The sequence below is a fragment of the Canis lupus genome, chromosome 22, assembly GCF_048164855.1.
Source record: "Canis lupus baileyi chromosome 22, mCanLup2.hap1, whole genome shotgun sequence".
Lineage (NCBI taxonomy): Eukaryota > Metazoa > Chordata > Mammalia > Carnivora > Canidae > Canis > Canis lupus.
In genome coordinates this window covers 30,387,507-30,404,257 of record NC_132859.1, presented here as the reverse complement: position 1 = coordinate 30,404,257, position 16,751 = coordinate 30,387,507, and positions in this window count along the sequence as shown.

The following is a 16,751-nucleotide window of genomic DNA, read 5'->3' as shown; positions in this document are numbered from 1 at the left end:
AGCTTCTATTGATGCTACGAATAATGAATCTAGAACAAAAAAGATGCTGGAAGCAAATAGGCACCATGGGTATTATTTACTTCATATTTATTAGAGATCTAAAAAATAAGAACAACAAATATATTTGAAGTGTTAAATGCTTTGCTATATAGTATATACAACTGCATACATAGAGTTTGAGAAACACTTTCAGTGGAAAGAAATTGGATAAACCTTTTAGTTAACAAATGTTAAATATCTAGAGTTAAGTAGTTTTCAACTTTGGAAGATACTTTGGTCCTCTGAGGTTCAGTGTCTTTATATAAAAAAATTTTTAATAAAAAAATAAAAATAACCTGTTCCACAGTTGTTGGAAACATTGTATGAGAGTAATATGAATAATGCATATAATATATTCCCAGTGGACATTACTCAATTAAAGCTTCAGAAATGTCTTCTAAAACATTTTCTGAAAAATGTCTTCATTTTTTTTTTTACATGATAAAATTTGATTGGTCTTTTTTCTCTGGGACATCCAGTGTGTTCTTGACATCAGTGGACAGGTGGGAGGAGTTAAAATTTGGATTGAGGAGTTAGGATACATCTTTTTAAAAATTAACATGTACTGGGTGGTATTAAATCAGTATTACAAATATTTTCAAAAATTCTATGTATTATATATATTTCTCATACCTATTTCAGGAGTGTGTAGGATTACTCCTTTATAGATGAAGAAATGGAAGCTCTAAGACAACTCAGTTTCAAGAAAAGCTCTACTCCTCTTCAAGATCTGTTATGCCATTTTAAAATTTATGATAATAAGAATTGATTTGGATTCTTTTTCCCTCTTAAGATTAGTTTAAGAAACATATAGAGTGATCACCTAATAACCTGCAAGAGCTGGCTGACTGTATTCATGTGGCACGGACACTACTGATAACACTACTCTCACCCAGGACCTAAGTATATATTTGACTTGCTATAATGATTCCAGGCCTATAGTAAGACTAGATATTTATGTTTGGAGATTTTTGTCTTCACACCAGTTAGTTTCAGAGAAGTTTCATATCTTCTTGACAACATAAGTATATAATGTTAAATATTTACTAAAAGATATTTTTAAAATTATTTTTAATTTTAAATTATTCTGTGAGGTATATTATTATTATATAAATTTTATTAAAAATTTTAATAATTTAAAATTATTCTGTGAGGTATACTGGTTTTGATATACACATATTAGCTTCCTGTCTAAATAATTAAATGTGTAAGTTAATTCCCTCACTTTATTGAAAGTGAAACTAGATTGAAGATTGTCAAGTAAAACATGCTAAAATGACATGACCAATATCACTCATCATCTCTATAATTGTGTTAGTCAGTTTAAATATTGGAAATATCTGGTTGTCTTTTATGACTCTATAAGGAGAGTTCTTCAGTTTTCAGAATGGAGGAGTCACTAAATCTTCCCTAATCACTTCCATGATGCTGCCTTCTTACTGAAGCTGAGTGGCCAGCTCTTAGATTGATCTACCTGCTGACTGCTTTGTGAGAGGCCACCTGGAGGGCTGGTCTGAAGTAGAAATCTATCCACTGTGAAGTACAAGAAAAGGGAATTACCTTTAAAGATTCTTAAGTACGAACACAGAGGAATAGAGGGGAAAAGAAGGTTTACTTTTACATTAATATTAATAGATGTAAACCTGAACAGCTATTGTGACCAGCTGTAATGTAGTAGTCTTCAAGGTGTAGGAATGATGCAATATCTAATGCTCTCGGGGACAATATTTAAAATTTGTCTATAGATATTTCAGGATCATGTATCCTTTGATGCTTACCTGCATTTGAAAGAAGAATGGATTGTCATAATATCTCTTTGCCCAGTGCTTTTTATTGGATTGTGGTTTCTTAATTATAATAATTGACAGGTAAGCAAATTTATGTAACTGTGAGATGCAATACTTTTTAGAGGGACAGAAAGATGTTATAGGGAATACTATCAGAAAAAAAAATGGAATAATCAATCTGGCTAAGACAACAGTTACAATATTGGTCATAGAGTTGGGGAAAATCACAAGAAATCAGGCTTGATTCCTATCTTGCCTACTCTCTCTGAGCACTTGAACAAGTCATTGGACCTTCTAGGCCAGTGTTATCCAATCAAAACTCCAGCAACAAATTCAAGATATATAGGCAGTTTTCTCATGGAAAATAGAAAAAAAAAAAAACTTCTCATAAAAATTTAAGACTTAAATGAGATAGTATATATCAAAGCACCTAAAATGATAAAGCTTAATATACTTTCTACATATTTAGAATGAAAATATAAAACCATAAAAGCCAAGATAGTGGAGATGTTCTCAGACTGGGACAAATCTGTAACTTACAGAACATAGCATTTTGCCAGTTCATAAAAATTGACATCTGTCATTGGTTGTCCTTTTCTTCTGGTGGCAGCCCCTAGATTTTTCTTTCAGGACTTTCCCTGAACCAGGAGTTCTGTGTGATCCAGACCAGCCTGATCATCCACACTTGGAGTTTGAATTTAGGGCAGAAAGCTTCAGGAAGGAAGACAGTTGGTGGAATCTTATTCTAATAGAGCATTCCAGAAGAGACTGTCTATTTATTCCCAATGCCCATTTCCCTGGACCATCTCTGGTTTTTGTCATTTCTGAGGTCTGGTTACTCAGTTTTTCAACTGATTCTACAAGATTCCCTAGCTTCTACATAAATTCCCCTATTTGATTAATAGAGTCAGTTTCTGCCATTCTGATTGGGCTAGGTTTAAAAAGAACTGGACTTCTAATCCCCACAAACTTCTGAATTGAACATATCACATCCCCTGACCAAATATCTAGGTCAACAGTTTGAACAGATTGTTTTAAGCTAACTGGGAGATAAACAGTCACTCACATTTGTTAGGTATATACTGGCCCGTTTTCTGATCTGTTGGGCTCCAGTGTCCAATAAGGTAGCCATGAGCTAGTCTCATGTGGCTATTTGGTTTATTTGCACTAGCCAACTTTCAAATACTCAAAAGCTACACATGACAAGTGGCTATTAAATTGGACAGCACAGAATTAGAATATTCCCACCATCTCAGCAAGTTCTATTAGACAACATTGGTCTAAGGCCTTTCCAGAATGCGTGTTCAAAAGTTCACTAAAGGTTAAGACACTTCTTTTGAAAGTTGTTGAATAAAGACAAAATGAAGTTTGGAGTAAGAAAAAAAATTATTTGAAGGTGAAGATTAACGTCTTGCATAAGAATAAAACTCAGTTAAAAAATTATGGTGAGGATAATTGCAATGCTTTAAGAAAAAGTACATATGGAGAAAATAGACATTCAATATCTTAATTTTTCCTTTCATGATTAGGGGATCCTTTCTCACAGTCCTCCTTTAGGACAATGAGGAATTAAATTATAGAGTGACTTCAGACTCTAGTCATTCTCCCTCATTTTAGAATGAAGACATGTCCAGAATACATAGGTCACTTTCTAGGTTACACAGCTCAGTTACCTGCAGAAACAACATAAGAACACACATCTCCTGAAGTCTTAATCTGAACAGTAGTTCTCTGTTGGACAAGGTATATTCAGGAGATCTATCTCAAAATAATTTCTGTATTATTTTAACCAAAGATATTCAAATCATAGCTCTCCTGAATTCAGCTTTCCCTGCCTCCTGTGAAATGGATTATTGTGTAGCTGCCATTTAACTTGTACCTGGATTTCTTTAAAGACCAGAAAAAGGGAAGTCAGCCCCCTAAAGCCAATAACTATGCTTGATCCTGAACAGTCTAAATCTCATCCTCTGAAATCAAGTCCCTATCCACTTTCCCAAGCAACTGGGGAAATTAAGTCATCTTTTACAGGTGCATTTTGCTTAGGTAAGGGTCTTCAGACCTAACATGTGTTACATATGATGGAAAAATATATATATTTGTAGAATTTTTTACAATGTATATTGTAAGCAGGAACAAGAGAAAGCATTTCCTATTTTATATGAAAGGTTGTAGGTGAGGAAGAGAAAAAATTGTTAAGCATATAAACCTGCATTTAATTAGGTCTATTTTGGAGAGTCATAGTCATATATATGTAAGTGAATATATATTTTTGTCCTTGGGGCCTAAATCTGCCAGGTCTTGAGTTCTGAGACTGAATCAGGACAGTCTTAAGTTTTACATTTCCTTAAGTGGTTTAGTATTGGCTTGGCCAAAGTCTCCCTGCCTGCCTGCCAAGTCTCCCTGTCTGTTACACATTTGATGGCTTCCTTCTGGGGCTTGCTAAGTTTTGCTGTCTGACAAATGAATTAACAACAGGATATCATCAGAGTGGCTCCTAGATAATTAATGTCCAGTTGACATTTCAGTGAGTTTATGCATTGAAAGACATTTGCTTTTAATGTATATGCCTATCCTCAGCTTTGCTTGGAATTTTTTTCAGCTACTCTTTACAACCTTTTTGGAATAATACTCATGTTTCCTCTCCCAGGCTAAATCAAATTTCATGTACTTTGCCTACCTTCTTTCACGATCCCTTGTCTCTTTCCCCAGTGTTCTCATTGATTCTACCCTGGGTCATTACTGGCCTTAAAAAGCTACTGCCCTCTTCAATCTTCTACCTTTAAAAAAAAAAAAAAAATAACCTTCTCCTGAGTGGGTTAAAACGAATGCTCCATGCTGTTAGAGACTGTCAGCCTTGCCACAGACTGGAAGTCATTCCTTATAGGGGACAAAAGATCTCAATTCTCAGAGAAAATCATAATACAGGGATGATTTACTTTCTGAGGAATGGTAGAATCAAACCGAACACTATTTTTTTTTAATCATGGTCTTCTGATTCTGTGTGTGTGTTGGGGGGTGGGGGGGGGTTATTGCTGTTTTACAGACTGCACAAGCATATATTCTTTCATTTTTAAAAATTTAAATTCAAGTTTATTAACATATAATGTAGTATTTGTTTCAGGAGTAGAATTCAGTGATTTATCAGTTGCATATAAAACCCAGTGCTCATCATAATAAGTGCCCTTAATGCCCATCACCCAATTACCCTATCTCCTACCCACCTCCTCTCCAGCAACCCTCCGTTTGTTCCCTATAATTAAGTGTCTATTCTGGTTTGCTTCTCTATCTATTTCGTTTTCCTGCTCTTCCCCTATGTTCATCTCTTTTGTTTCTTAAATTCCACATATGGGTGAAATCATATGGTATCTTTCTCTGACTTATTTCACTTAGCATAATACACTCTAGTTCCATCCATATCATTGCAAATGGAAAAAAATTCATTCTTTTTGATGGCTAAGTAATACTCCATTGCATATACACACCACATTTTGTGTATCCATTCATCAGCTGATAGATATCTGGGCTTTTTCCATAGTTTGGCTATTGTGGACATTGCTGCTATAAAAAAACGGCCCCTTTGAATCACTATTTCTGTATCCTTTAGATAAATACTTTGTAGTGTAATTTTTGGGTCACAGGGTAGTTCTATTTTTAACTTTTTTGAGAACCCACCATACTGTTTTCCAGAGGGACTGCACCAGTTGGCATTTCCCCCAGCAGTGTTAAAGAGTTCCTCATTTCTCTACATCCTCTCCAACATCAATTGTTTCCTGAATTAATTTTAGTCATTCTGACTGGTGTAAAGCGGTACCTCCTTGTGGTTTTCATTTGTATTTCCCTGATAATAAGTGATGCTGAGCATTTTTTCCTATATAAGTTAACCATTTCTACATTATCTTAGAGAAATGTCTGCTCATGTCTTCTGCCCATTTCTTGACTGGATTTTTTTGTTTTTCAGGTGTTTAGTTTGATAAGTTCTTTATAGATTTTGGATACTAACCCTTTATCTGATAAGGCATTTGCAAATATCTTCTCTGATTCTGTAGGTCACCTTTTAGTTTGACTGTTTCCTTTGCTATGCAAAAGTTTTTATCCTGATAATGTCCCAAGAGTTCAGTTCTGCTGTTGTTTCTCTTGTCCCTGGAGATGTATCTAGCAAAAAGTTGGAGCAGCCAAGGTCAAAGAAATTCTGCTTGTGTTCTCCTCTGGGATTTTGATGGATTCCTCTATCACATTTTGGTCTTTCATCCATTTTGAATTTATTTTTCTGTATGGTAGAGGAAAGTGGTCCAGTCTCATTCTTCTGCATGTGGCTGTCCAATTTTCCCAACACCATTTTTTGAAGAGACTGTATTTTTTTTCTATTGGATATTCTGTCTGCTTTGTCAAATATTAGTTGACTACAGAGTTGAAGATCCATTTCTGGGTTCTGTATTGTGTTCCATTGATCTATCTGTCTTTTCTGGTGTCAGTTCCATGCTGTTTGATCACGATAGCTTTGTAATATAATTTGATGTCCAGAATTGTGATGCCTCCAGCTTTAGTTTTCTTTTTCAACATTACTTTGTCTATTCAGGGTCTTTTCTGGTTCCATTCCAATTTCATAACTTTGTTTCAGCTCTATGAAAAATGCTAATAGGGATTACATTGAGTATTTAGATTGCTTTAAGTAGTATAGACATTTTTACAATATTCGTTCTTCCAATCCTTAGGCATGGAATGTTTTCCCATTTCTTTGCATATGCCTCAATTTCTTTCGTAAGTGTTTTATAGTTTTCAGAGTACAGATGTTTAACCTCTTTGGTTAGGTTTATTCCTAGGTATCATAGTTTTTAGATAATTGTAATCAATTCCTTGATTTCTCTTTTTGCTGCTTCATTGTTTGTGTATAGAAATGCAACAGACCTCTGTGCATGGATTTTATAGCCAGAAACTTTCTAAATTCCTGTATCAGTTCTAGCAATTTTTTGGTGGACTCTTTTGAGTTTTCTACATAGATTCTGATTTTGTTTACCACCTTTTCAGAACAGAAGCCAGGTTAGATAACCCTTAAATTCAGTATAACAAAAGCCATCCCCTTTAATTTGCCCATAAACATGTTTTCCAAACAAATGTAGATATTTATATAATTGGGACCCAAGCCTGGGTTTTGAGAGGTCTCTTAATAATTCTCCTTAGCATCTGTTATTTAGTTTTGGATACATTAGTCAATTTCCTAAAAATATGGCTTTTCTTGCACATCCTTGAAATATACTGGATATAGGAGAAGCATAGAGAGTTGTGGTTACAAGCCCAGACTACGGATTCAGATTACTTGGATTCTAATCCCCACTGTGATTTATCTCTCCACTTTAGTTTTCTCATCTGTAAATAGGATTAATAGTAGTATATCTTTTATAGGATGTTATAAGGATTGCAAATCAAACTATAAAGCTTAGAAACATTAAATATTTTGTTATAAAACTTAATGAGAGACTTCTCATTTATAATCAACTATCTTTAGTAGCCTTGTCAATAATTGATGCAAATCTTTTGTCTTCCTAGGTTCAAAGAGGCTAATAGAAAGCCTAGAGAATTATAAGTCCATTTACAACTAACATTTTCCTCTTCGAAGACAAGGTAAATCAGGTCCTAGAAGTTTAAACTCATGACTCTATGAAATCTATTCTTACTATTCCTTAGGATACTAGCTAAGCAGCCAAATCAAGGACTCAGATAAGAGTGTTTTAAAAAGATAGAGAGGTATCTGTTTCCCTTTTCTGTAACAGTCCAGGCCAGTCCTAAGTTGTCATGCTAGTCAGCCCTCACAACCAGGAGCACATTCTACTGCTGAAGGAAGAGAAAAGGACAAGGGATGATACACCCATTTTACTTAAGGGCATAAACTATTGAACTTATAATTTTTGTTCATATACTTTTAATTAGAACTCACTTACATTCCCATATTTATGTTGAAAGAAGGTTGAGAAGTGTCTTTAGCTGGCAGGCCATGATAAACCCACATCCCATCTAAAATTTAGGGATGCTCTTACTAAATTTAGAAGAATGTGAGAAGAATGCATATATATGGACAACTAGTTTTATCTTCCAGAGTCTACTCTTCTTATACTTATCATTATTTACTCCTCCCCAAAGAAGTCAAAGTTCCAAGGTCCTTGGGCTAAATGAAATATTTTCCTTCAGTTATGTGTGTGTCCATTCTTTGTCTTGCAATCTAAAAAGTAAAAGTATTTTACAGCTACCTCAATCCCTACTATTCCTGATAAAATGAGAGAGAATGGAGTAATAAGCACAGAGTATCTAACAAAAAGTTCTCTTGGAGAAGGCTTAGAATGGGAAACACAAATTAGTTGTTCTTCATGACAATTATTAAGTCTTGCTGGGCATTCTCAGTCTTCCTCATGGATTAAGTTCCTGGTTTAGCACATCCAGCAGTTGCTAGTTGGGGGTCTATTTTCTTCTATGGCTCAGGGATTTTCCTCTTGGAAGTTTTCCCTTATATTTTAGCGATCATGTCCACCTCTGAAATGGGCTCTGGGGAGAATTCTCTTTTGGAGGCCTATGTAGTCCTGGGGTTACTTTAGGTATTAAACAGCCACAGACTTTGGCAGTCAGCTAGTGGTTCCTTTAGGAGTGAAATACTCTTAAAAACCTGGAAGGCTTCTAGTCTATTTTCTTTTAGTCAAATTTCTATATGTCAGAGAGATGGCCAAAGATATAAAGTAAGCATTGTGTTTTTATACCTGAAATTTTTTCTATTTTGTATCCTAGTCTCAATGATCTGCCCATCTCCATCTTTTTCACCTTAACGAAGACCCATGGAATTCTATTGAAATAAAAAGCTTGGATGATATCTTCGGTTGGATTCCTAGGAAATAAAACCTGAGCCTCACAAGTGCAAGTACTTGTGAAAATGATTCAAGAGTGTTATCAAGGAAAATCAGTAAAGGACTTGGAAAGTGGGACAGGATATTAAGGATGGTAATATTACCTCAGTTGCCCTGGAGAGGACACAGCAGTGGACATCCTACCTTTAATGTTCTAATCAAGTCACAACAGAGCTAGAGTATTTATACTTCTGTACTTACTGGTCATTGTTTTGGGTTAAATGAAGGAATTTACATTTACAGTCACTTCTGGCTTTCCCAGTTTGAGGCAAAACAGTTCCAGCAGTCCAAGGGCAGCATGCCCAAAAGAGATGCAGGTGTTGGCTGCAGGGAGAGGAAGCAGTCCTAGAGTTGGTGTGCATTAAAATGGTAAAGAGATCACAGTAAATAACCTAAGAGCATTTCTACATAAAGCCATGATTCACTGAGGCCAGTGTGGTCTACCAAATTCAATGTGGTTTTAATTTGCATTTTTCTTATTATTAATGAATTTTAGGAATTAGAACATCTTTTCAAATGTTTAGCAGCATTTTTAATTTCCTTTTATATCAAATGTCTAATAGATATTCAGCCAATTTTAATTCTCCATAGTTTTGTTGGGCTTTTCATCTAGATTTTCAGAAACCATATTAGGGAGAATGTTTACTTTTCTATAGCATGGATTACAGATATTTTACTTTTTTCAAACAATGGCTTCCTAATAGTTTTTTTTTTTTTTTTTTTTTTTTTTTTTTTATGATAGGCACACAGTGAGAGAGAGAGGCAGAGACACAGGCAGAGGGAGAAGCAGGCTCCATGCACCGGGAGCCCGACGTGGGACTCGATCCCGGGTCTCCAGGATCGCGCCCTGGGCCAAAGGCAGGCGCCAAACCGCTGCGCCACCCAGGGATCCCAATGGCTTCTTAAAAAATGGACTATGTTGACATTTTACTGGTAGGCCTTACTGCCTTTTTTTCCTCATTTTTGAGGTATTTTGTGTGATGCTCTGGAAATACTCTTTTTATTATCAATTATTACATTAATTAGATTTTTCTAAACTGTAGAGTTTCCTGTGGTATTTGGTTTTTATTTTTAATTAATCCATAGTGATATTTTTCTGGCTAGTATTCTTCATTGATGTTAGTATGATTGTCTTTGCATTTTAAAACAGCATCTCTGTGTCAAACCCCGTTTAATTATTACTTATTTATTGAAGTCTCCTGGAGTATGGGGAGATTGCAGGAAGGCTGCCAGAAACAACACAACTGAAAACCTTTTTTGCAAGTTTGCTGCCAATGATTTAGCCTGCTTCCCACAAAAACTGCTTCTCTGGGTGATTCCTTGAGTCCATGTTGACAAATGGAAAACATGGCATTTGTATTTCAATTGTATTTCAAAGCAATCTCTTTCCAAAAGGAAAAATTTATCCACCCCCCCCCGCCCCCCCCCGCCCCGGCATTTCTAAGATCAATTTTTGCTTGGTCCTTTTGCCACTACTACGCCTTATCTCTTCACCTATTATTTTGCGTAATTGACTACTCTCTTGGCTGCCTCTTTCACTAAAATTAAGTTTATAGGGATTTTCCTTTTATTCCCCCTTTTGCATATGTTCAGTTTAGGTTTGGTGCTTATTACCATAAACAAATAGAAATTTTAGTCTTATGGAAAATAATTTTGCAAAGAACTCATAATAAACAACAACCACATTTCTGCAGAATTAAATAGGGAAGACTTACAAAGATAGTTCTGAAAGACCATGAAATAGGAAACTAGTAGAAAGAGTAAGGGCTTTGGAGTTTAACAGGCTTGGATTTAAGGGTATTAAATTGCTAGTTGATTTATCAGAGGTACATTACTACAACGTTTAAGCTTGTTTCCTTCTTTTGTAAAATAATAGTAATGTTTTCTTGTCTTCTTAGGATGATTAACTACAATATGTTTTTAAGTCATCTAGCCATAGATTACCCCTAATATGTGCTCATTCTTTTTTTTATTACATATTCAAAAACAATTAATACAGGCAGAATACGAGACAGAAAGGTGGCTGGAAATAAATAGCTTAAAATTACCTAAAATGTAGAGAAGGTAATATAAATGGCTGTTAAAATTGGTGAAAGGACTTTTATCTAAATAACTGGAAAATTCTTGTTGATTTTGAAACATGGTGAAACTTACTTTCACTTAAAATCAAAATATAGTGGTTGATGGTTGTTAATTTTATGTGTCACCCTGGTTAGGTTGGGAGTCCTCTTGTTGGGTCAAATGCCAGTCCAGATGTTGCTCTGGAGGTAGTTTTAAAATGTAATTAAAATCAGTAGACTCTGTTTTACTCACTGTCCATGGATTGCATCCAATCATTTGAAGGCCCTAAGCAAATTCTGAGGTCCCCCAAAGAAGGAGTCCTGTCTGAGTTTCTAGCTTTCAAGCTCAAGATTGTAATATTGTGGGAGAGGAAAAAGAATTTTCCCTTTACCTCACTGAGTTCTTCATTGAGACCTCCCCGTAATAAAAAACAAACAAAAATGATTAAAAAGGGAAAAACGTTTTTTTTAATAGCATGCATCTCCCCTGTATACATGGGAGATAACCAGAAAAACTAAGATACTCCCCAAAATGGCCCAATATTACCATCAGCTAGAGACAAAAGACCCTGGGTTAGAGGGGACCAGTTTTGGGAGGTTATCAGGTAAAACACAATAAATAAGAATATGGTTGCTATGCAGATTTAAGTTCCTGCCTTCTTCATTGGCAAGGATTTTTGGAGACTTCCTGGTACAAAGAGAGAAAGTCATCCTTAGAAATGGAAATTCCCCTTATACATCCAAGTGGCTCTTACAAAAAGGTGATTTCTATCTGGTTTTCAGAGCATTTCCTATGTCTGCTGTATCTTATTTATCAGCTCACAATAATCCTTATTACACAGGGGCACATTTTAGGGTTATATATTTGGCTTCCCTTTAGTCCTACCTTTGAAACTTGAAGTAAGTGAAGGTTCAGAATCCATACACTGAATTGATTTCTTCCTATCTCACTGAGCCAGTCTCTTGGTCCTGAGGCTGGTCCAGTTAAACAGTACAGTCCTTGCACATGGGCTTTCAGAGTTAGGCCTTTGTAGTGTGAGCCATTTTGTATGTAATATGAGGCATTGCAATAGTAACAAAAGACACACAGGTAAAAGGTTATAGCAGACTATAAACCCAGTATGAGTCCCGAGGACAACCAGGCCAGATTTCTAGATGCCTGGTTCAAAGCATCTTTGGCTGTTTGAAAGTCTCTGATGATGTCATCAGGTGAGCAGGTACACTTTGTGAATGAACAGGCATGAAGGTTGTACATACTAGCAGTATTGTGGTTATTCTTTGATCTTCACATGAAGTTGTTCCCTTTCAGTTTGCAGAGCATAATGAAAAAAATGACCAAGAATAAAAAGTGCACAATTCAAAGGGTGGGAGAAAATTGCAAACTTCAGTTGGGAAATTCAGTGCTAGAGTTTGAAGGAATTGGAAGAATTCAGGATCCAGTCCATAAGTGGAAAATAAAACCTCAGAAACAATAGCACTAGAATCTTATTATTTACAGAGAGGCAAACATAATCTCTCTCTCTCTCTCTCTCTCTCTCTCTCTAATCACCCAGATTTCTATTAAAAATAATCACAGTAAAGCTAATTTGTTTGCAAATTAAGTCAGTTTGGATAAATTTGGTCTGATTATTTACATAAGTGGAACAAGAATAGCTATTGATCATGTTGGCCCTTTTAAATCTGCTTTGCTGGAACTTTTCATAAGGAATTTCATTGAACTTTTTTTTTAAGTACAGTTGACACACAATGCTATATTAGTTTCAGGTGTACAACATTGATTCAGTGAGTGAGTCTGCATGATATGCTACGCTCACAAGCGTAGCTCCTCTGTCACCATGTATATGGTATTATTTACTATATTCCCTATGCTGTACTTTTTATATTCATGACTTAATCTATTTCACTCATCCTCTCCCCTCCAATCTTTCCTCTGGCAACCACCAGTTTGTTCTGTATATGTAAGAATCTCTTGGTTTGTTTTGTTTTCTGGATTCCACATAAGTGAAATCACGGTATTCATGTTTCTCTGACTTATTTCATTTCATGTAATACCTGCCAGGTCGATCCATGCTGTGACCAATGGCAAGATCTTACTCTTTTATGATTGAATAATATTCTAGTGTGTGTGTGTGTGTGTGTGTGTGTGTGTCTATGTGTACATAACACACCTTCTTTATCCATTTGTCTATAAATGGACACTGGAGTTGTTTCCATTTTTTGCTATTATAAATAATGCTTCAATAAACAAAAGGGTACATGTATCTTATTGAATTAGTGTTTCTCTTTTCTTTGGGTGAATACCGAATAGTGAAATTATTGGATCATGTAGTATTTCTCTTTTTAATTTTTGGAGGAAAGTCCATACTGTTTTCACAGTGGGTACACCAATTTACATTGCCACCAATAGTACAGCAGGGTTCCTATTTATCCACATTTTCACTAACATTTATTTCTTATCTTTTTGTGAAACTACCCATTCTCACTTGTGTGACAGGATACCTCACTGTGGTTTTGATTTGCATCTCCTGATGATTAATGATGTTGAGCATCCTTTGTGTATCTGTATGTCTTCTTTAAAAAAATGTTTATTCAAATCCTCTGCTCATTTTTAAGCAATTTTTTAGTGTTGACTTGTAAGAATTCTTTATATATCTTGGATATCAATCCCTTATCAGATATCATTTGCAAGTATTTTCTCCCGTTTAGCAGGTTGCCTTTTCATTTTGTTGATGATTTCCTTTCTGTACAATATGCTTTGTTTTGGTATAGTCCCAGTAGTTTATTTTTTATTCTGTTTCCCTTCTGGAGACATATTCATAAGCCCAAGAGACTACTACCTGTTTCCTCTTAAGGGTTTCATGGTTTAAGGTCTCATGTTTAGGTATTTAAACCATTTTGAATTTATTTTTTGTGTATGGTATGAAAAAGTGGCCAGTTTCATTCTTTTGTGTGTAGTTTTTCAATTTTCCCAATACCATTTATTGTTTCATTGATTTTTTAAAAATTTCTTTTCTCCTACTACTTTTGGCTTTGTTCTTTTTCTAGATTCCTTACCTGTAAGTTAAGATTTTTCCTGTTTCTTGACAAGGATGTCCACTCTCTCTTCTTTTATTCAACATAGGACTGAAAGTGTTAGCCACGCAATGACACAGAAAAATAAATAAAAGGCATTCCAATTGATAAGGAAGAAGTAAAAGTGCCACTATTCACATAGTACATGATATTCTATACAGAAAACTATAAAACCTCCACCAAAAAAAACCTATTAGAATAGATAAATGAAGGAGTGCCTGGCTGGCTCAATCAGTTGAGCATCCAACTCTTTGTTTTGGCCCAGGTCATGATCTCAGGGTCATGAGATTGAGCCTTGCATCAGGCTCTGTGCTTGGCAGGGGGAGTCTGCTTAAGAGTCTCTCTTCCCTTTCCCTCTGCCCCTCCCTTTGCTTATGCTTGCTTATGCACACACACTAAAACTACATAAATCTTTACTGAATTCATTTATCAGTTCTTTTCTTTTTAATACCATAGGATATTAAATCAATGTACAGAATTCCATTGCATTTCTATTCACTAATAATGGAGCAGCAGAAAGAGAAATTAAGAAAACAATCCTATTTACAATTGCACCAAAAATAATGCATAGGAATAAAATTATCAAAGGAGGTAAAAGACCTATGCTCCAAAAACTATAAAACATGGATGAAAAAAAATGACAGTACAGTAACAAATGGAAAGATATTTCATGCTCACAGATTAGAGCAATAATGAGACTTAAAAATTTCCATTCTAAAAAAAAAAAAAAAAAATTTCCATTCTACCCAAAGCAATCTACAGATTTAATGCAATCTGTATCAAAATGCCAACAGCATTTTTCAGAGAAATAGAACAAATAATCCCAAAATTTGTAATGGAACCACAAATAACCCCAAATAGCCAAAGCAAACTTGAAAAAAAAGAACAAAACTAGAAGTAGCACTATTATTGTAAATAATAGCTAAATTATGGAAGCAGTCCAAATGTCCATCAATACATTAATGGATAAAAAAGAGGTGATATATATATATATATATATATATATATATATATATATATATATATATATAACACGGAATATTACTCAGCCATCAAAAAGAATGAAATCTTGCCATTTGTGACAGCATAAATGGAACCAGATAGTATAATGCTAAGCGAAATAAGTCAGCCAGAAAGACAAATACTATATGATTTAATTCATATGTGGAATTTCAGAAACAAAATCAACTAGCAAAGAAAAAAAAGAGAGAAACCAAAAATAGACTCTTAATTATAGAGAACATACTGATGGTTACCAGAGTGGAGGTGGGTAGAATGGGTAAAAAGATGAAGGGGAATAAGAGTACACTTACATGATAAGCATGAGTAAGGCATAGAATTATTGAATCACTAAATTATACACCTAAACCTAATATAACACTGTATGTTAACTATACTGGAATTAAAAAAAAAAAAAAAAAAACTCTCCTGTGCTCATCCATAAAAAGCTACTTCTCGTCCATTAATATTTTATCATGAGATTATAGAAATTCAGTCCCATCTTTAGGCCCCACTTCTAATTATAGTGCTCTTGCTGTTCCCACCACATCTGCATTTACTTCCTCCAATGAAGTTTTCTACCCTTCAAGTCATCCATGAACATTGGGTCAAACTTTTTCCAAACTCCTGTAAGTCTTGATTTTTTTTCTCTTCCCATGAATCAAAAATGTTCTTAATGATGTCTCAATAGTGAATCCTTTCCAGAAGATTTTCAATTTTTACTTTGCCCAGATCCATCAGAGGAATTCATATCTATGATAGCTATAGTCTTGCAAAATGTATTTCTTAAATGGTAAGATGTTAAATTCAAAATGACTTCTCTATTCATATGCTGCAGAATGTATATTGTGTTAGCAGGTATGCAAACAACATTAATCTTGTTGTACATCTCCATCAGGACCTTTGGATAACCAGATGAATTGCCAATGAACAGTAATATTTCTAAACAAATCTTTTATTCAGAGCAGGTCTCTACAGTGGGCTTAAAATATTTAGCAACCGTGTTATCAACAGATGTGCTATAATCCAAGCTTTGTTGTTCCATTTATAGAGCACAGGCAGAGTAGATATGACATAATTCTTAAGGGTCCTAGGATTTTTGAAGTAGGCAATGAACACTGGCTTCAATTTTAAGTTAATAGATACATTAGACTGTTTTAAGAGACTGGGCCTGTCCTTTGAAACTTTGAAGCCAGGCATTGACTTCTTCTACTCTCTAGTTATGAAAATCCTAGTTGACATCTTCTAATAGAAGGCTATTTAATCTATATTGAAAATGTATTGTTTAGTGTAGCTACCTTCATTAATGATTTTAGCTAGATCTTCTGCATCACTTGCTGCAGCTTCTACATCAGCACTTGCTGCTTTATCTTGCTCTTTTAGGTTATAGAGATACCTTCTTTCCTTAAACCTCATGAACCAACCTCTGCTAGTTTCAAACTTTTTCTGCAGCTTCCTTACCTCTCTCAACCTTCATAGTATTAAAGAGAGTTAGGGCTTTGCTCTGGATTAGGGTTTGGATTTAAAAAGTTTGTGGTTGGTTTGATCTTGTATTCAGACCCTCAAAATTGCTCCATATCTGTTTCACTTTCTTATTCATATGCTCATTGGAGTAGCAATTTTAATCTCCTTTCAAACTCCTTTAAGAACTTTCCTTTGCATTCATAACTGGGCTAACTGTTTGGGATATGAGGCATGGGATCATGAGGATATGAGGATATAGATTTTAGCCTATCTTGGCTTTTGACATGCCTTCGTTACTAAGCTTAATTATTTCTAAAATTTGATTTAAAGTGAAAGATGTGTGACTCTTATGTCATTTGAACATATTTGAGGCCTCTGTAGGGTTAATAACTGGCCCGATTTCAGTGTTATTGTGTCTCAGGGAATAGGGAGGCCTAAGAAAA